The 21,889-nt window shown below is 36.2% G+C and overlaps 3 pseudogenes across 1 annotated transcript; 1 reads left to right on the plus strand and 2 right to left on the minus strand.

The window, feature by feature from the left end:
• The first annotated feature begins 14,063 nt into the window (after positions 1-14,063).
• LOC103330618 (scarecrow-like protein 3 pseudogene) lies at positions 14,064-16,854 on the plus strand (annotated as a pseudogene). Its single transcript, XR_016127451.1, has 3 exons — positions 14,064-14,488; positions 14,848-15,045; positions 15,139-16,854. The product of XR_016127451.1 is annotated as a scarecrow-like protein 3 pseudogene (transcript).
• On the minus strand, positions 16,849-17,640 carry LOC148916690 (dirigent protein 19 pseudogene; annotated as a pseudogene).
• A 2,856-nt stretch (positions 17,641-20,496) lies between these two features.
• On the minus strand, positions 20,497-21,373 carry LOC103330617 (dirigent protein 22 pseudogene; annotated as a pseudogene).
• Between the last annotated feature and the right edge of the window lie 516 nt (positions 21,374-21,889).

The raw sequence follows: 21,889 nt of genomic DNA on the forward strand, positions 1-21,889 counted from the left end.
GCTGTCCTTCTGATTTTCTTCCTTATTTATTGGTTTCCCATTTGAGTACGCATGAGTTCAACTTGGAAACTTGGCTTCATATCAGAGTTTAGGGTTTGACAAGAACGTGGCTTTTTGTTTCCATTGTACATATCTTTTGAACAGAAATAGACAGGTCATAGGTGTGTACGCGGGCGAACATTACGTTTTAAAACTGTTGTTTCTTCACGCAACGTTGTTTGGTTATGTTGATACCACGCAGGTGCGGCTGGGCCGGTAACAACCAATTGCGGCTTTAATTTTGTTTGTTTTTTGGTTGGTCTCTCGTTTTTGTGCGAAAGCACAACGCTATTTTCAGTCTACCCATATTATACATGTGCATATTTATTAGGGGTGGAATTTGGACCGCAAAAACCCACCACTTGACACAGTTGGTTTTGTCTAGGGGTGGGCATAGGTTGAGTTGGTTCGATTTTGGTCCCAATCCGATATATAGCGGTTTATGATTTTTTAAATTTAGACTCGCATAATTAGGCCAACTCAACCCAACTCGACCCTCTAATGATCGAATTGGACGATTCAATCGAGTTGACCTGAAATTGTAGTTATTTTTTGGACCGAACCGAGGTGGCGTTGTAAAAATGGTATTGGAGATCTGAATTGAAACCATCAATAACCGCAACCAAAATATATATACAATCCCCTTTTATTGAAGGATCCCTCAAATAAAATTATTTGAGGGACACACTTTAGGCTCCCCTATGAATTTTGTTTCAATGATCCAAACCATCTATTTTTTCAGTATACATTCATAGATCATCCTTACAAAAAATTAGACAAATCGGAAACCATTTCGACATTCAATTGTGTCCTACAAAATTAGTGAATACGGTGATTCAAGAAAGTACTAAAATTTCAATAACTCAATTGAGTGGTCAAATGATATCGGATTTAAGTGATTTTTTTTTTTTGTAAAGATGATCTTTAGATGAATATCTAAAAAATAAATGGTTTGGATTAGTGAAATACAATGCGGAGTTTGACCTATAAGGATGTCTTTCAAATAAGTTTATTTAAGAGATCTCTCAATAGAAACTCTATGTGTGTGTGTATATATATATACACATACATACATAGAGCTTCCCTTAGGATACCCTACAAATTTTTTTTAAACGATCTAAACTGTCTATTTTTTAAGTATTCATTCATATTCCTTGCAAAAAATCAGAAAAATTAAAAATCATTAAGGCATCTAATCGCAAGCAACAAAATAGACGAATACTTCAAGAAAATACTAAAATAACAATCATCTAACTGGCTGGTCAAATAGTTTTAGATTCAAATAATTTTTTGAGAGATGATCTTTGAGGGAATATCTAAAACTTAGACGGTTTGGATCATTGAAAAACAATGTGTAATTGGCCCTACAGGGTGTCCCTCAAATAAACTTATTTCAAGGATCCCTTAATATAAGCTCTCTCTCTCTCTCTCTCTCTCTCTCTCTCTCTCTATATATATATATATATATATATATATATATACAAAGAGCTTCCATTGAGGATCCCTCAAATAAGCTATTTGAGGACACCCCTTATAGGGCCCACTCCGGATTGTATTTCACTAATCCAAACCGTCTATTTTGTAGATACACATTCAAAGATCATCTCTACAAAAAATCACTTGAATCCGATATCATTTGATCATTCAATTGAGTTATTGAAATTTTAGTACTTTCTTGAAACATCGTGTTTATTGATTTTGTATGACACAATTGGATGTCGAAACGGTTTCCGATTTATCTAATTTTTTGTAAGGATGATCTATGAATGAAGACCTAAAAGATAGATGGTTTGGATCATTGGAAAAAAAATTATAGGGTACCCTAAATGGTGTCCCTCAAATAAAATTATTTGAGGGATCCCTCAATAGAATATATATATATATTATATTATATACTAATGTATGATAATTATATGGGCTGTTCATCTTACAAAAAAAAACATAAAATATATGTACTGTTTGTTAGTGGTATGCCCTTAAAGCCAACTAAGTATATGGTAATTAATGTTAAGGACATCTTTTGTAATAACTTAATGGGCAAGACTAGTTGTTTTCAACCATGATATTTGATTTATTATCATAACAGTAAAACAACTGTAGTCCTAGGAAGATATAAGTGAACATGAGAACTATGTAATGAGATTGCATACATCGAGACTTATCATTATCCCTAATCCTAAATATGTTCCTGATCATAGAAGTATTAATTGGGTGTTGACATTCTGCCAAGACCAGTACACAAAGTATCTTCTCTTAATGTAAAGAATGACGAGGTCTCAAGTCATTAAGTATGGCGACACCAAGATATGTGTGTAGGTGCTTACAAGAGAACAAGTACTGAACTCGATCAAATACATGAGTTCTAGAATGAAAGTCTTTACTCACATGTTAAACTAGAACTCACAGATTGCAATGGTGTAAACTAATTCTTTGACTTGAGACATCATAGATGTCTTGTGGCTATGTTGTTTGTCTTTGAGGGCACTATACATTTGTGTTGTGGAAGACATGACCTAATGGTGTTTATCAGGACTCTCAATAAAGTCAGGGAAACAAATAATTATACAATAAAGGATCTCTACTCTCATTAAGGAGAGATAATAATCCAAGCATATGATCGATCAAACTTTTACGCAGAGTAGTGGATTTTTGAAAGAAGAAGTCTTTAAATCTTACCAGGATAATCATATAATGGAATAATTCACATTAGGATATTCGACATTAGATTGTATTATCTAATAATCTGAATAAGTAGTATTGTATAAGAGAATGATTCATGATTTCTAATTTGAATAGGTTCTCTACACCTTATTTAGTGAAACCATGACATTACTATGCGTTAACCATGGTTTTTGGAAGTCTTGAAAGGTTCAATCATAATTGATTCACTAAGGAAGAATTAAATAGTGAAATTTAATTCACAAGTCAACTTAGAGAAGTTGAGTCTACCTTGACTATCTCACTAAATAAGATCAGAGGAACAAATTAAAAGAAATTAGGAGTCGTTAAAAGTCAAAGGTAGATTAACATGATGACGCTTATAAATTATAATTCATAATTAAAAGGCATAAAGAATTGAGTTTTAGACCCCAAATTGAGCCCATAAAATGATGGGCTAAAAGCAGCTTTTTCCAAGAAATTTCAATTTGGATTCTTGATGTGTAGGAGAGACATCTTCTGTTATCTAAGGCTTTTGGTTGATCTTCTTTCCATATCTTGTCCATTTTGGTGTGGTGAGGTAGAGGGCTTCTAAAAAAGGAGGAGATTGAAGGCCTTTCCAACAAGGTCATTCTTGGTTCTCCAAGAAAGTGGATTAACCTTTCTTCTCTTTTCTATTTTGTGGTAGATCATAAGCTTGGGTTAAAATGAAAAAGGCCTCACTAGAATTGAATGAATGTTTATGTGTCCTTACCAGATTCATGAGATACAAAATGTTTCTACTTGGATTAGATGACGCTTCTCTCTCCCTTAGTTCAACTTATTGACCATTCACCACTACCCAAATTGTTCTCCCTCTCATTCCGACCAACAAAGTATTCTCCCATTCTCTCACAATTTTGTCAACGCATTTGTGGTCATTTCTCTCGACTTCTTCGTTCTAGATGACGTTATAAATGGCGTTGAGCCTTATTTTGACTTAGACTTAGTCATATGGATAACTCATACTTGCGGTATTATTGATTGTTGAAACCATTCATATATTAGAGTAATGTAATGTGGAAAATTCATATTAGGGTTTTGAAAAAAGTATCCATACTCTGATAATATGAATTACGAGCATTGTAATAGAGAATGACTCAATTGCACGACGATTCCAACTAGAATAGGTTCTTCACCTTTTCTGATTAGCTTGGGTAGCCATGATATGCTGTTTGTGGAAGTCTTGTAAGGTTCCATTATAATTGTCCTTCGCTAATAAGATGAATTAAATGGTGGGAATTAATTCATAATCAACTCAAAGAAGTTGAGACAACCTACTTCCTCTCTAAAAGGAACCTACGGATCTGCATACCGAAAAAATATAGTTATAGGAATAAATGAAGAAGAAGAAGAAACTTGGAAAACAAATGAATGACATAAGACGTTGAAAGTCAACAGCCAAAGTCAACATGTTTGACCAAAATGGTTGACTAAGTCAAACTATTTTAACTAAGGATATGACTTAATGGTTAAGTCATAAAATCATAATTAAAAATGTTACTTGTGAAGTTAGTTTAATAGTTGGACTCGATTTGGGCTTTAAAGGTATTTTGGGTCAAAAAGCAAAATATCCCAATGACCTATTAGGCCTAGGAATATGTGTTGTGTGACAATACAAGTTAAATGAGCCAAAATGGAGCCCAAACACCACCTTGGTTGAAATTCTCTATTGAGAATTCTCTTCATCTTGGACTCGTTTGAGTACGTTAGATTTATCTTGTAATTTCGTCGGATAATATTAATCTATTCCGGAGAGTGTTGACTGTTTATCCATAATATTATAAGGTGTTTGGTAATGTTCCGGATAAATAGTCTTACTAAGTTATATTGTGTTGGTTTTGTTCTGGAGAACATTGGATTGGCCTATTTTTTAACAAAAAATTCTTTGATAATTTAAGTGGAAATATAAACAATATAGACAATATTATTTGCATATATATAATTAAGAAAAAAAGAGAATATATTGAAGCCCAACAAAAGCAGTCAAGAAGAGAATCAACGGACAGCAATAGCAATACTGAAATAACTAGAAAACAAACCATCACCAAAAGTAGAAAAAAAAATTACAGCCAAAAATAAAAAATAAAAAAAAATAGCCACATTGTTCTAATCGCTAACTTGAGATGATAATTTGATTATTAAGTTGGATACTTGGAGAAGAAGAAATACATAAATAAAAAAACTCAAGAAAAACTCAGCAGCATGTATTGAGTTGGATACATGGCCGCATGATGATTATTTGATTATTGATTATTGTTGGATACACAGCCGCATGTATTGTTCCAATACAGCAAGAAAAAAAAAGAAAAAAAGGAAAAACTCATAACCTAATTTCCACAAAGATTTAATAAAAGAATTGTTTGGGCCAAAAAGAAATCCACGCGTGAGCCCATCTTCACAAAGAAAAGCCCACAAAAACAGAAAAGAACAAAGGACTGGGCTTTGATTCCAAAAAAAGAGCCCAAATCCACATAAAACGCCAAATTAAATGGCAATTGACCACTAAAGCATATCGATAAAAAGAAGAATTGGATTGGGCCTAGCTTCTAAACGCTCACCATTGATCTCAAAACCCAGAATACAAAGTTAGCAGATCTTTTGGAAAGTCTATTTTTTAGAACCCACGTGACTACCCAACTTTGAAGAGTCAACAATTTCAACTATCACAAAAAGGTGAATTAATGCAGGCATGTCATTGCAGGAAGACTTCTTTGAAACTCTGCAGCTAAAAGATCAAAATCCCTTTTCTATATATAGAAAAATTTTTGCTCCAGAGTAGGTGCCATTTCCAAGGAATAAGCAGGTTGTATTTTCTAAAAAAGATAAGTAGTAAGCAGAGAGTTGTTCAATAGGAAAAGCAAACTGAACATCATAGCAGATTGTGTTCTTTCTCTCTACAAAGAAGAACAGGGAACAAAGAAGAGTTGGTTTTTCTTTTAGAAAAAACAAGGAAAAGACCTCTATGAAAACTAATTACTGATGATTTTTTCTTTGCCAAAACAGATAACTTCCCCTTTTCTTTAACATTTAAAAAAAAAAATGAAAGATCTTGCTTTTAGAAAATCTGCCAGCCATTTTTAAAATTAAAGAAACCCACTCCAGCATTTTCTATAAATATGAGAGGAGGTGAGCAGATCAAGACAACCAAGAAATCAATCAAAAACAAAAACTCAAAATGATCACTTGATCTCAAAAACGTTCAAAACACTGAAGCAACCAAAAGCTCATTGAGCCACAAGAAAAGCCAACTACAATATAGAATCCCCAACTTCGGTTTAGACTTGGAGAAATAAGTCATTCAAAACGAGATTTCTCTTGTTACAAATTTAGTTCAGCATAAGCCAAATTAATCAGAGTTCGGATATTTTACAAAATATGAAAACCTCAACAAATTTATGGAAAGCCTTGATCAAGCGAGCAGGTACTACATTGCGATTCGGCTCGGTAATCTTCAAGTCCGACCATACGCCCTTCGGATGAAAGAGGTCCCATTTAAACACCTTCCAGGGCCCGAAGTAGATTAAAGCTCTGCAAACTCGAACGTTGGTATCGATTTACAGAAACTTGATAGTTGAAGGTGTTGAAAGTCGATCCACAGGCATACCCGGCTCGGCCGGATCGAAGCATCTATCCAGGCAGAAATGGAAGTCTATCCCTCTTTTGCCTTTTCTAAAGTTGGTTTTCCTTTTTAAGTTTTGTAAAAGCGATTCACTTTCTTATCATTTATTATGGCGAACTACAAGTTTTATACCGCGAAAAATTGTGAAGTCCTCACCAGTCTGAGGCAAGAAAAGAACTTAGTTGGGCGATATTACTCACCCAAATTCACAATCACTTGTTTAGAAATCAATAACTTGGGGCGCAAGTTATCTATTTTTAAGAAGTCTGCTAGGATTTTCATTACTAGCAGTGGCACACTCGCACACAAATGAAAGTTGACTTGTTGACCCGTCCATGGTTTTCGAGACAATGGGGAACTTTACCCTATCATCACAGGAACAAACATAAAATGGGTGAACAAGAATAAATATATAAAGAGAGAGAAGATGAAGAAAGAAGAAGAGAGAAGAAGCATATTTGGAGGGGGGAGGGAGAGAGAGAGAGAGAAGAGTGAAGAGAATAACCTTAGAGAAGATAGCAGAGAAGAACCCCAAGGAGAAGAAGATGAAAATAGCGTCGTCAAATTTTTCACGTGAACGTGTGTGTTCTTTTTCTCTAGCTGTATAATTAAGTGTGTATTATCTAAACCAGGGTGTGTGAGTTTTATTAGTTAGTCAAGTAAGGAAAGTATTAAAAGCCCAACCCGTATAAAATAGTTAGGTAATTATATAATATAGCTAGGTTGACACCAAACACCTGACATGGACTATTTACTCCTATCCAGAGTCTAATACGGTGTACCAAACAAGCCCCTTATGTGTTGGCTTTATAAGCTATACTTTGCTATTCTCAAGTTAGGGTCTAAGCCTCCTAAGAAATTGGGTTGTGGTGTTGAGAAGAAGGAGAAATCTTATCCTCCACCTTAGCTAAAATCGGTCCACCAAGAGGGAGTCTAGCACATTTAACCTGTTGGTTGATATCTTCTTCATCTCTCTTTACATTTGGTGTGGTGAAATAGAGGCCATGTCCTTTGGTGCCTTTATTGAAGAATCTCTACAAGTTCAAGGAAGAAAGAAGGCCTTGCACGAGGTGTTCAAACTTGGTTTAACCAAGATGAGCTTCAAGGGTATTTTCTCATCCTTCTTCCTGTTTAGTTTTGTGTATAAAGAGATTAGGCCTCAAAGATACATGGGTAAATTTGAATAGACTTAGCCCAACAAGTTTAAAGTAAATTACTTTGCTTTTGAATAGATGATTTCTATGTTTTGTGGCTAAAATTCAATTGAAAGTTTTAAGATACATGTTTCTTTTTGGAACCGCAACGTTTACATGCCAAGATTTTATGCATTAAATAGTTTCCCAATTATAACCAAAACAACTCCTTTTTAACAACAAACTACATATTTTGGTCACTAAGACAACAAATACATGGTTTAAACTACTTTTCTAAGCAGCTAATTTTTTTAACCACATTCACAACATTAAAATACAGTGATCAACATCATTCTTTAATTCCTTTTAGCATATTCACAATATATGCAACTTGTAGCTGAGTAGATTTAAACTAATGAGTCATTTGATTGACTTGTCTTCCCTCCATTACAAGTGTCTCTTGCTATGGTATCTTCCCTCACTTGTGTGTTGTTCCCCCCTCTAAACCTCTTAATGTCAATATCATCGAACCATACAAAACTTTGGCATTCAACACCTTCCTGCACGTTACAAACACTTCGCATAACCACATCATCCATATTAGCTTATATATACTTCAAAACCAAACCTCACATAAGCTACCTATTGTGTGTAGTTGAGCTCATCCCCGTATATTTCTTGTACTTAACAATTGTTAGTAGATTGTTACTCTTTCTCACTTGCTCCCCTAGTTGTTCCCTTGATGGTTTTGTGGGTTAACAAATACTTAGTGTTATTTACATTATTGCATTGGCTTTTAGCTTGTTCATTACAACTGTCTTTGTGTTTATTTCTATATATGGAGCAAAATTTTAATTTGTGAGTTTCTATCCATGAGCCTACCCCTGCCAACTCCCCTCTTGTGGGCGTTTACAAAGCTAAGCTCATGTAAAGTTCTAAGTGTTTTATCCTTGTGCAACAAAAAATTGCAGCTACAGATCTAACTTGAGTGAGAAAAAGGAAGGAGGAGTAAGGAAATAAAGAAAAGTAGGGGAGAAGGAAAACCGAAAGAGGAGAGAAAAAAAAGTAGGAGAGATAAAGTTGGGCTTCGGGGATTAGGTTTTGGGTTTGGGAATTTGGTATTGGGCTTGGGAATTTGGTTTTGGGTTTGGGAATTTGGTATTGGGCTAGGGAGTTAGGTTTGGACTTCAATATTTAGAAAATAAAATAAAATGAAATATTATAGTCGGTCTGGTTCAATTCGAATAAGTTTTTTAAGATGAAAATGAATCTGAAATCAGACCAAACCGGTTTGATTCAGTTTTTCGAACAGAAGTCAATCTTTTATTCAACACGCTTTTTTTCGGCTTGGTTCAACCCGGTTAATCAGTTTTCCACTTTTGATCCTTGCCCTTTTGATGAGGTAAAGGGATTCGTTTGATCTTTTGATCAGGGCTAAACAATTTCCTAAACAATTCCAAAGATGACTGGTAGTAATAAAATGATTAAGAGATATCAATTGCAATATAAACTCTGTATCATTAGTCAGCTGTAAAAACTTATTCCAAAGGAAGGTCTAGATCTTTACCAAAGAGAAAAAAAACAGAAGAAAACAGTCCAAAAATCATGAAAACCAAACGTAAATTTTGTGGGCCCTTCTGTATTTGTTTTTAACGCACCCTCCAATGGATTGCATAGTCTAACTGAAACTTAGAGGAATAATGCAGTCTTGGTACCACGTAGTAATCTAGGAAAGTTGTTTTTAATTTGCATTGGCTGGCCAAAAGGTCAATTTTCTGACCCTCTCATTGTTAAGACCGACGGCACCTTTTAAGACACAGCCCTCATTGAGCTTTCTCTTTCACTGATACCACCTAGAGGCCTTGATCTTGAAAGCATCCAACTAATCAAGTGTTATTGATTTCTTCTTGGTTTGTTTTTGGTGAGCTAATTTGACTCACTCACTCTGTGTATACTTCTTATGGCTTTCATTTTTTTGGGCAGATATGGCTGTGATTGACTCTATAAGAAAAATACAAAATTTGAAAGCATAGATATAAACCGAGATAAGAACAAATTTGGCAAGAATTTTTGATACACACTATGGTTAGTGAAATTATGATTGTATTGTCTGTCCAAAACTGTGTCCTTTTAAGCCCCCCCTTTTTTTTTTTTCCAAAGTTTAAGGAGAGATTGGCTATTCTCATCACTAGCGTCATATCGACTCACAACCTCGAGTTAGAAGGACTTAAGCGTGGCGCCACCGATATGGATTTATGTAGGAAATTACAGATCGCGAACCAATGAGGACTACTAGCAGCGAACTCGAATATTGATGGGGCTACACACAGTCCAAGGACCTTACCAATTGAACCAATCCTCATTGGCGTCCTTTTAAGCCTTTAGCATTGAATCATAACCCTAAATTCTAAAATATATAACATTGTTTTAATCACGTATAAACATTATTAAAATATAAAATATATACGTAAAATCCTATTGGATTCTCTCAAGATGCTTTTTTGTAACCCTAGAAAAGTTAGGAAATCCAATTTAATAATAATTGGATTTAAATTCTATTTTGTATTTACCCAATGACTATTGTACTATGCTGATCCAGAATGAGATATAATATACACACAAAAATGGCATTAAAAAAAGAGGGCAGTGAGAGTCTAGTTTGACTTCCCTATGCTGCAAGCATGTAAATGCAAACAAATAATTCACAGACAACAATACAAAGGAATTGGAATTGTTCTGCCGAGCCCGAATTATAAATAGTAAGTGCCGAGAAAAAAAGAAACTGACAGATGCTTCAAGTTGTCGACTTATATTTGGAGCGACCCATGCAAGTGCTGGCTGACTCATAACTCATTATCATCCCACACCCACATTTATATATCCATGGAATAGTGGTTGTAAATATATTTCGAATAAATGGTAAAATATAATGCTTTCAGTAGTTGCCGCATTTGAGGAGCAACATTTGAGCGTGAGAGTTTTTTCTTTAAATAAAAAAAAATTATTTTATTCAATAATTTTGGTATATGAAATTTAAACTCGGAACTTGCTCTAGGTGTCTATGCTAGTTCTTTACAAAAAAAGTGTGAATCTACCAGAGTTTGCACTCCATAGCTGATGATATTTGGCAACTGATGGGAAATTCTCTCAAATATCAAACTCACATTTAGAGAGAATCGAATATTAGCGTGCTTTGTTCTTCATATTGGAACTTCATTAACTTGATTTGAGAAAACCCCAGATTTTATAGTTGATCTTTTATTTGCGGATTGTAACTTGTAATTTTTTCGGGTATGTTCTGATGGGGACAGGAGGCACTCTATTGGAGATAAGGCTCCTGCTCCCGCTTTGCGGTTGAGCGAGTATGGCTATTCAGTTACCCTGACGATAGAGTCCAATGGTGTAGAGGCACTCACCTAATCCCTGACAATATAGTCCGATTTTTGTACTTGTTAGTCATCTTTAACAAATAAAATACTATCGTTATTCTCTCAAAAAAAGAAGAAGAGAGAATTGAACATGGTAGCCGATCTTTTTAACACAGAAGGGTCATTAATTTATAATAATTTATGTATTTGGTTGAGAAGTTTTCTTTTGGATATTATTAAACAAAATACAAGAGTTATTATAATGGGAACACATTAAAAGTTAGAACCCACACTCTTCTTATATTTTGTTAAACATTAGTTCATCTATGAGCTGTCTTGATGTAGGGCTAGCGTTATGCATAGGAATCACCTTCTAATATGCCTTGCGTTTATAAGAATGAATAATAATAATAAAAAAAGTAACCATTGGTGAATCACCGTGATGGAGTTTAGCAGTGACAGGAATATAATACAAATCCATAAAGCAAGTTAATTGAATTTCTAAACAGTGAAAAGATTAAGGAAATGTGATGTTTTGCAATTTTTGTTAGATAGAAAGGAATGGAACTCTCAATTAGGGATCATCATTAGGTCCGCGAGCCCATGGGCTGATGAGGGCCCGTCCGCAAATAGAGAAAAAGCGGCCCTTGCCGTTATGGCCATGGGCCGGCCTTGTTGAGTGGGCGAGCAGGCTTAGGTGTCTAAAGCTCAGCCCATAAACAGCCCGTTTGAGCCAAGAAAGCTGGCTAGCCCATAAGCCGCCACTTGAGCCCAAGAAAGCTGGCTTTGCCGCCCATAAAAGCCCGGCCCACGGGCTCACCTACATATAAATAAATATATATAAAAAAAACCTAAGTTAAATGAAAGATGAAGAAAATCATTATTTATTATCATTGTAAAAACTAAAAAAAATGAAGTATGGGATAAAATATGAGTTTATTAATATGGCGGTTGTATAACTATATCTTTATATTTATGAGAAAAAAAAAGAGAACTATGAAGTTATGAACAAAGAAAAAAATGGAGACATAAACATGTATACAAATGTAAATAGAAGGCTAGTTAAAAAAAGAACTATATGTTTAGCCAACTCTTGTTTGATGATTTGTTTTTCTTCTTCTTTTTATATTTCATAAATAAATAAATAAATAAGAGAGAGAAGAGAAAGAATGTTGATCCTTTTTATTCAATTTTGTTAAACGGCCTTAAAATCCACATGTTTAGGTTGTATTAATTTATATTGCTTTATGTTATGACTTCTTTCTTTAATATATTAGTGCCAAGGTGAAAAATCAATATGAATTCCTATGAGGATGCGATTTTCTATAGCTACTGCGATAAATTCTCTTGCTATGATCCTCAAGAAGAACTAGCTCACATAATTAAACGTCATAAGCACGCACCTAATGTGCAGGGGCTAAGGGCACTAGACAATCGCAAGAGATGCAGATTATGTGTGCACAAGAATGGGTATGACCATGCAAAGGTCATCATTGATCAAAGTGCTTTAGACAAACATATGTACAAGGTCCATCCAAGGTGGGAGGACTTGTACCCACAGTGCTAGAAAAAAAATTGCCACAAAGTTATTTTTGAATAATGAGAAGTATGAGGCCCACAAATAGGGGTCATCATTAGGCCTGCGAGCCCATGGGGGATGGGGGCTCGCCAGGTAGATCGAGAAAAGCATGGCTGGCCGTTATGGGCCATGGGCTTCGACTTGTTGTTGGGTGGGCGAGCTTGGCCCGTTTGAGCTCAAGAAAGCCCACCTGCCCATAAAGTCCGGCCCATGGGCTCACATACATATAAATAAATATATAAAATAACCCAAGTTAAATGAAAGTGGAGAAAATCATTATCTATAAGATTTAACTCCTACAATTAAATTACTTAGGGCCAACAACCCACGGAACGAGCTGATTTGAGGATGAGGAATTCACACTCCAACTCGCTTTCTTCCTTTACCTTCTTAGTCCAATGGAAGAACTTTTTTTAGGAAGTATTGCAACAAACGAGATATTTCATAACTGACCTGACATAAGATATGGTTATCATTGTAAGAACTAAAAAAAATAAAATGAAGTATGTGATAAAATATGAGTTTATTAATATGGTGGTTGTATAACTATATCTTTATATTTATAGAAAAAAAATAATTGAAGTTATGAACAAAGAAAAAAATGGAGACATAAACATATAGACAAATGTAAATAGAGAACTATGAAAAAAATGGAAACAAAGAAACACACCAAAAACATGGAAAAAATAAATAAAGAATTGACAAAAAAAATCCATATAAAAAAAAAAGACAAAATAAAGTAGGCCCATTTAGGCTCTACCTTGTCAGTTATTTTCTCTCTTCTTTTTAAAGTCCGCCCAACCCAACCCAACCCTGCCCAAACCCATTAAATTTGGGCCAGGCTAGCCCGGCCCGACCCGTTGACGAGGCCTACCCTCAACCTATTCTAATCAATTACCACTAAATGGATCTATATTTATATTTTTATTGTCCATTAAATTTAATTGTACTAGTTTAACCACTTTTCAAGCCATCAACATGTGTAGAATTCTCATGACGCATCAATATACTCTCAAACATACTAGGTGCAATGATGTGGTATATCACTAATTAATGCTGATTAGCTGGTTTAAAGTAGGGTTTAATTTCATATCACATTAATTTGTTTTTTTTTTTTGATACAGGTAATATTGGGGAGGGGAGAATCGAACGTAGGACTTCGGGTACGGAAGTAAATAATTTTAACCACTTAAACTACAAATTCCTTTCTCACATCGGTTATTTATACCAAAGAAAAGTTTATTGAGGGAATGTGCTAGGCCCTAGGGTAAAAAAAAGTGAAATACACAAGGAACGGGGCCATATGATATTCTCCCACCCAAGACTCCGCACCAAAAGTTAAATGTTCTATCCACTTTTGGCTTTTCCTATAATTTCCTTGTCTCTTTGTCTTAATGTTAGAAGAAAGTACCAAGTGGATGGTCTATGCCTTTGAAAGAATCCAAATACAAGTTTTGGAGGCACTTGCAAGGCTCTCCCTTGCAATTCCCTCTATTACCCACTAAGCAACAAGGATGGTTGTTGTTTTGTTTTGTTAGGACATGTTTGGAAGGGCATTGTGTTGGAGAATAGTAACAAAACTTGGCCAGCTCTTATTCCCATCCACCTTACATGTTGACAAAAATCAACTGAGAGAGAGAGAGGGAGAGGGAAACAAAGCAACAAAGCAAACAATTAAGATAGAGAGAAAATCTAGAGAGAGAGAGAGAGAGAGGGCTGGCTCTGTATTTCAGTATTTCACTAATTCCATATTCCTCTGAACTCACTCAAAGGACACACAAAACAAAGCAATGACGACAAAAGCAGCCTCTTGTATTGTCGCCAACGCAGCCATGGAAAAGTCCTTCAAAACAAGACCTTTATTACTATTTCAGTCACTTTGCAACAAAACTTCACATCATATGAAACCCTTTGGAGTTCTGGACTCGCTTTGATGGAGTAGCAGGTCGAGCCAACCAATTAAGGAAACTTCCGCAGGAACTTTGCTGGGAATTTCAATTTCGTTTGAACTTGGTCAGTTATTTATCGGAGGAACTAGTAACTTTCTCAGGTAATTCTTTGCCTCTGTATCATTATTTTGATTCTTCGGTTTTGATGTGTTCTTGGAAATTAGTACAAAAACCCAGTTGTTCATTTGTTGTGATGTTGTTAAAGAGGTAGATTGTTTTGTTTATCTTTTGCTTTCCTTTTTGTGGCATGATTTTTCTTTAGGCTCTCTTTGGTTGGTGGAAAAGTAGACATTTGAACTTGTTAAATTCCCAGAAAATTTCATTGCTGAGCTATAATGAATTGGCTCCATGTGGCTCAGCTATAATGAATTTGTTAGTTTTGTTAACAATGGAATCATTTGCAAGAACAAGAATCAAATATTGTATTTTTAATCTTCTGCTCTTTCGCTCTGTTTCTCAGAAACCACAAGGTCAGTTGACCCAATTCACATCAAATTTACTGGGATCCCTGGGTAATTTTGATTGTGTGTTCTCTGATCTTCTTGCCTGTTTCTTGACCTTGCTATTTATGCGTTATTAGATACCAAAATAAGGTCTGTCTGGATGTGGAGAAATTTCAGTTGAAATCGAAGCCATTCATATTTGGGAAACCAAACCGGTAGAAAATAATATTAAAAAAAGCAGACTTAATTAAATTTTTTCTTTTCTCGGCTGCTTTCCTTCTGGTCTAATTCTTTCTGTTTTGAAACAGTTCTGGCAATCTGATCTTCAGCATCCCCTAATTGTTTTTATTGTTAATTGAAAGAATGGCGCAAGAGGACGGGTCCCCAGTAACTTCATCACCCCTGCAGTTCTTTCCCTGGCTATCTCCTGGGATGGGATCTCCATACCCAACATGGCTCAGGGAGCTAAAATCTGAAGAGAGAGGTTTATATCTGATCCAGCTTCTTTATTCTTGTGCTAACCATGTCGCTTCTGGTAGCATTGAGAATGCAAATATTTGGCTTGACCATATTTCTCAGCTAGCCTCTCCTGATGGCGATACAATGCAGCGAATAGCTGCTTATTTCAATGAGGCACTTGCAGACCGGATGCTTAAAGCTTGGCCTGGTCTGTATAAAGCTCTTAACTCAACGAAAATAACATCAGTCTCAGAAGAAATTCTCGTTAAAAGGCTCTTCTGTGATCTATGTCCTTTCTTGAAGGTTGCGTACGTGGTTACAAATCAGGCCATAGTGGAAGCAATGGAAGGAGAAAAGATGGTTCATATTATTGATCTTCATTCATGTGAGCCTGCCCAATGGATTTATCTGATTCAGACATTAAATGCTCGACCTGAAGGCCCGCCTCATTTGAGAATTACAGGCATTCACGAACAGAAAGAGGTATTAGACCAAATGTTCCATCGCTTGACTGAAGAAGCAGGAAATCTGAACATCCCGTTTCAGTTCAATCCTATAGTTAGCAAGTTAGAGAACCTTGATATCGAAAGTTTGCGTGTCAAGACTGGAGAGGCTCTTGCAGTCTGCTCTGTATTGCAGCTACATTCTCTCTTGGCAGCTGATGATGATCTTAGGAGAAAATCACCATTAGCATCTAAGAACCTGCAGAAAGTCTTGCATATGAATAAACTCACTTTAGGAGAGTGGCTGGAGAAAGATCCAATCAGTGCATATAACCTAAGCCCTGATTCTGCATTGTCCCCACTATCAGGTGGTTCACCAAAGATGGGGAGTTTTTTAACTTCTCTTTGGGGCCTTTCACCAAAGCTAATGGTGATCACCGAGCAAGAATCAAACCACAATGGCCATACATTAATGGACAGGATCATGGAAGCATTGAACTTTTATGGAGCGCTTTTTGATTGCTTGGAGTCTACAGTTCCGAGATCACCAATGGAGCGACAAAAGGTTGAGAAGATGCTTTTCGGAGAGGAAATAAAAAACATCATAGCATGTGAGGGAACCGAGAGAACAGGAGAGGCATGAGAAGCTTGAGAAGTGGATTTTAAGGCTTGAGTTGGCTGGGTTTGGCAGGGTCCCTTTAAGCTACCACGGAATGTTACAGGCTAGGAGGCAGTTGCAGGGCTATGAAGGGTTTAAGATTAAAGAAGAAAATGGATGTTTAGTTATTTGTTGGCATGACAGGCCGCTTTTTTCAATATCGGCCTGGAGGTTTAGGAGATACGAGTGATGTTGGTGGTCCATGTGGGGATTGAGTGCTTTTGTTTTTTTTTTTTCTTTCTTATTTTTCCTTTTCTTGTTTGTGTAAAGGATTTTATGCATTTCTTCCTCTGCAACTGCATAGTATCTTCCTCAGAAGCTTGGGAGAATTATTCTCTGTTCTAAAACTTTAGTTAGTTGTTAATTTGTATCCTATTTTTAGTTTTCTTCTCACATAAACGCTGATGTTTCTGCCATATTTGGGTTTGAACCCTGTTCTATAGATTCTTCAAAGTTAAACATGACACTACACTTCAAAGTTATTTTCTGATATCGAATTGCTTTCATTACTGGGCTCAGTTGCATGTGAGACGGCAGGACCTTTTTTCCTTTCCCGTAGTGTGCAGTGCTCAAAGTTTACGTCAGTTTGGTTGCTTAGACAACTGGTGGTAAGAAGAGAAACAGTACTTTTGAGTAGCCGAATATCACACTCAATGCTATGCAAGTTATGTTAAATCAACAGAGAATAGACTGATGTATTCATGGAAGGCAACGCAACTAACAAAGAAAAAGCAACAAATGCGGCATGATATTATCAGTAACAAAAAATCTATTTGTACCACTTTTACTGACCACATCTCTTGCCCACATGATGTGATGCAAATAGCATTAACCTTTTCAGTAGTGCAACACAGACACATTGTATTCGACAGCAGCATCTCCAGTTTTTGCACTCAAGGAAGCTGTCTTCACCAATGCATAGGCCCTTGCATACCGGAAACCCCAGTACCTCCGACGATTGGCATCTCTCGGGTCCCTTGAAAAAATGGATTCCTACCTAGAATGCTAAGGGCACTGCCATTATGCAGAGAGTCTAAGAAAGCAAAGTTCAAGGCCATAAGCAGCGCAGGGCTGTGTTGAGAAGGAAAAGTATATATGCCTTGAGCTCTACCCACAAGCTTTGAACTTGTTGAATTATAAGTCTCTAGCTGATTAGAATTAGTGAAATAAGCTATGAGCTTAATTGGGTATTCACTTGAGTTTTATCATTGTCAAGTGTGAAGCTAAGATTGTAAGGCATACAATGCCATGTCTAATGATCCTAGTAGATAGCTAGATGTATGGCTGAGATTATTTTGTGATGGAAGGGATCCAGCTAAGAGTGCTAACGGTAATATGCCTTGCTCTATGCGTGTGAGGTGGTCGTGATATGAAGAAGTAAAATTCCCCTGCTGTATTCTGCAGAGCAGTGAGAGAACATTTCATTCTCCGTCACTTTCGTTTCTCTCTCTTTCTTTCTTCATCATCTTTTTCATATATGCATTGAGATTCCATAGAAACCAGAATCATACAAGAAACACTAACATGGCCTTAGAGCCAAGTTCAATCACTTGAAAGTTCTTAAGACTCTGAAATCGAGCTATATCGAAGCTCACTCAAGATTTGTTGAAGGTTGCTGGAGCTCGATTTTGACCTGAAACAACTTGTTTTTGGTTTATCTGAGCTCATAAATGGCTGGATCTCGAAGTTCAGAAGTGAGAACTCCGATCTTCTTCAGTGAGAACTATGAGTTATGGAGAATCAAAATGGTAACCATATTCAAATCATATGGTTTATGGAATCTGGTGGAAAAGGGAATTACGATTCTTGATTTGGAGAAGAAAAAAGAAAGCTGGGGAAGCTTTAGAAGATGAGGTTGATGAGAAAATGGCTGCAATTTTCATGAAAGATGCAAAAGCTCTGGGTATCATACAAAACGCAGTTTCCAATCAAATCTTCCTTTGTATCGCCAACGCAGACTCAGCTAAAATGGCATGGGATCTGTTGTATGGAGAATATCATGGTTGTGACCAAGTTAGATCAGTAAAACTTCAAAATCTCAGACGTGAATTTGAATACACTAGTATGCGTGATAATGAGCCTCTATCTGATTATCTTACACGATTGAATGAGTTGATTAATCTGATGAAAACATTTGGTGAGATTCTTTCAAATGAGACTTGTTCAAAAGGTTTTGTAGTCTCAATAAAGCATATGATCCTATATGTCTTGAGATTGAAAACACAGAGCCTAGAGACTGTAGAATTGCAGGAAGTGATTGCTATTTTGAAAAGCCAAGAACAGTGGTTCGATTTGCATATTGTTGATACAGCTGAGAAAGCATTTGCCTCATTCTCTGTGAGTCCAAAAGGGCAGAACAAGGGTGGTGCTCAATCTGGTTCATCCAAATTTCAGAAGAATTGGAATCCTAAGGGTAAACAATGGGAATCAAAACCCAAGTTTCAATAGACTAGCTTTGCACAAAACTTGAACTCGTCACAGTCAATGAGTCAAGAAGTTATAAAACCACAGTGTAAAGTGTGCTCCAAGTTTCATTTTGGTGAGTGCAGATATAAGGGGAAGCCTAAGTGCTATAACTGTGATAGATTTGGTCACTTGGCTAGAGAATGTACTTCAGGTAAGATAGTGCAAAAGGCAAACTGTGCTAGCCAAATGGAGGTGACAGGGAACCTATTCTATGCAAATAGTGCAATAACTGAGGCAAAGATAAATGGAGAGTGGTACATTGACAGTGGTTGTAGCAATCACATGGCTGGAAATGTGGAGCTCCTTGTTGATATAAGGACAAATGTTGCAGAAAAGGTTCAAATGCCAATAGGTGCACTTGTGGATGTAGCTGGTATAGGTTCACTCGTTATGGACACAAATAGAGGCAGAAAATTCATCAGAGAAGTGATGTATCTTCCAGATTTGAATTATGGGCGGTATATTACCTTTACCACTATCATGCTTTTATTTACATGATGCATGGTAAAATTTGTCATTCTAGTTCTATTCTAGAAGATATAACATAACCAAAGCCTATTGTCCTTCTTGAATCATAAATAATATAACAAATTAGTTACGTAGTTATTTATAAGGGTATACTAGTAATTTACCCCTTCAACTTGTACTTAACTTTCGATTTGCCACCTATCCTTTTTTTTAAAAGAAAATTAAGGATATGAACTTTTTTTGTTTCAATTTCCCCCCTACCATCTAAATTTGCAACATTTCATTCAATTTGCCGTTAAATATAAGGGCAAAATGGTCATTTTGTACGTTAAAAAAATAAATAAATAATGAAAAATAAAATAAAAAACAGATTATTGAAATAAACTCTCTCTCTCTCTCTCGGTAAACTCATCCCCTAAGTCACTGCCCTCTTTACTCCTCTGCAATTCCGACACCGGATACTACTTGGGCCATTTTATGACCATTAAGCAACCAATCCCATTTGAGGCCTTAATGATTCAAAAACAATTTGTGTATTTTGGAACCAACACTTTCTCAAAACCATCAGGCAAACCCAGATCCCATTTCGAAGGATACAAAGATTGGAGTGGTAAAGTTTTACTTTTTGTCATCATAAGCACTATACAAAGCCTCTCCACAGTATCACTCTCATGGGTTTGGTGTATACTCTATTCTTGGTGTATAAGGGCAAGATTGGAGTGTATACTCTACTCCGGGTACTTTTTCCCTATCACAGGTGGTGTTTTTAGTATTAGCAGATGTACATCAATTTTTGCTCCCATCAGAGAAATTTAATCTGACTTGGACTTGATTGCAGTATTGCATAGTTGTTAAGTCCATATAAATTCAGTTCAATGAAAATTCTATGTGATATAAAATATATGTTGTGTGATTGTTGCTCCAGAACCTTTAACTGCCAATGTGATGGGGAAAAAGAATCCCTCAGAGCCTGTGTTTGATTGTAGGGGATGTGATTTTCCTTGTGGTTAAAAGATTCATAGCCATTAAATTCCACATCATTTTGAATACAGAGTCGAAAGTTTTCTCTGTTTAGGCAGTACTGAGACATAAAAATCCATGTACTCCTCATATCCCCTGATATCCATCGTAAGAGAGAATAAATTTCAATATCCATTTCTTCTAGCCAAGGATTGAGGTAGCCAATTCTAGAAGACCGCCATGAATCCGATTTTATTTATGGCTAAATGATTCATATGAATTAAATTCCACATCAATGTGACAGACTCTGAAAAATCTTCTCTGCTTAGGCAGTACTGGGACATAACAGAAACCCCATCATAACAGAAAATAAAATTGCAGTGTCCAATTCTTCTAGCTAGATGATTGTTGTATCCATGGCCTAAGAACAATACATGACTCTATAAGAAACATTAAAAATAAAAAATAAGGAGAAATTTCATGATTGTGACACATAAACATTGTACTCAACAATGGCATCTCCTGTATTAGCATCAAACCAAACAGTATGAGCTAAAACATAACCGCGAGCGAACCTGAACTGCCCCGTGCCGCCAACAATCGGCATCTCTCTCACATCGTTGAGAACTGGATTCCTCCCAAGAATGCTAATTGTACTCCCCTTGTACTTGCCGTCCTCAAAAACAAGAGTCATGACCATAAGTAATGCAATATCATTTTGTGCAGCCATGGAGTAAAATCCTTGTGCTCTTCCAATGATCTTCGATTTGGGGTCTTGCTCTTCGGTCAGTGCATTATCAATCATCATAGTACTGCCAAATCCGGCACTCGAGCCGTTAGGGGGCCCGATAATTCTAACAGAGGTGGGGTTTTTGCCACTAAGGATGTCATGGAAGAAAAAGTGGAGATGGCTCACGTTTTCCGTTTTATCGGATCTGCCAAATTGCCTAATTAGAACTCCATCAGTGGAATGGAAAAGGGTAGAGCAGAAGACGAAGAGAGAGCAATAGAGAAATAATGAAGACATATTAGGTCTCAAGTGTTTCACAGTGTGTTTATGATAGCGGTAGATTTGTGGTCATTTTAAAACATTACTCCAAAGTGCTTAAATAATGGTTGCTCTGGTGGTTGGATTTTCAAGCAACCACTGCTTTCTGTTGGTCTAAGAATAATGGTCAGCTTACATTCTTTTAAAGCAAGGATGATTGAAAGCAATGCTTGGGAAACAAATTTCTCTTGCAATTTGCATTTGCGCTTTTAGTCTCTATTATAATGTTATATATTCAGTGTGGTTAAGCTAGCACGTCAGCCGACCAAAACGAAACCTACCATATGTCATGTACGCTAATATGAAACTTTGAAATGTAATTTCATGACAGACATGAGTTTGGTGGTTTGTTAAGGTTATGTGAGCCTTAAGTTATGTCACTTATAGGATGATGACAACGGAAACAATTAATGATAGCAACAATTTACTTTTTCCTTTATCCAAAATTAAATTTCAAGTTCGGACAAAAGTCAGAATTTTTAAATTGTCCCATCACTGACATGACCATCGCCGCCTTCACCCTGCCACCACCATTAACAGATTTACCAACTACCACT

Source organism: Prunus mume, linkage group LG5 (assembly GCF_029339155.1).
Source record: "Prunus mume cultivar Tortuosa linkage group LG5, ASM2933915v1, whole genome shotgun sequence".
Lineage (NCBI taxonomy): Eukaryota > Viridiplantae > Streptophyta > Magnoliopsida > Rosales > Rosaceae > Prunus > Prunus mume.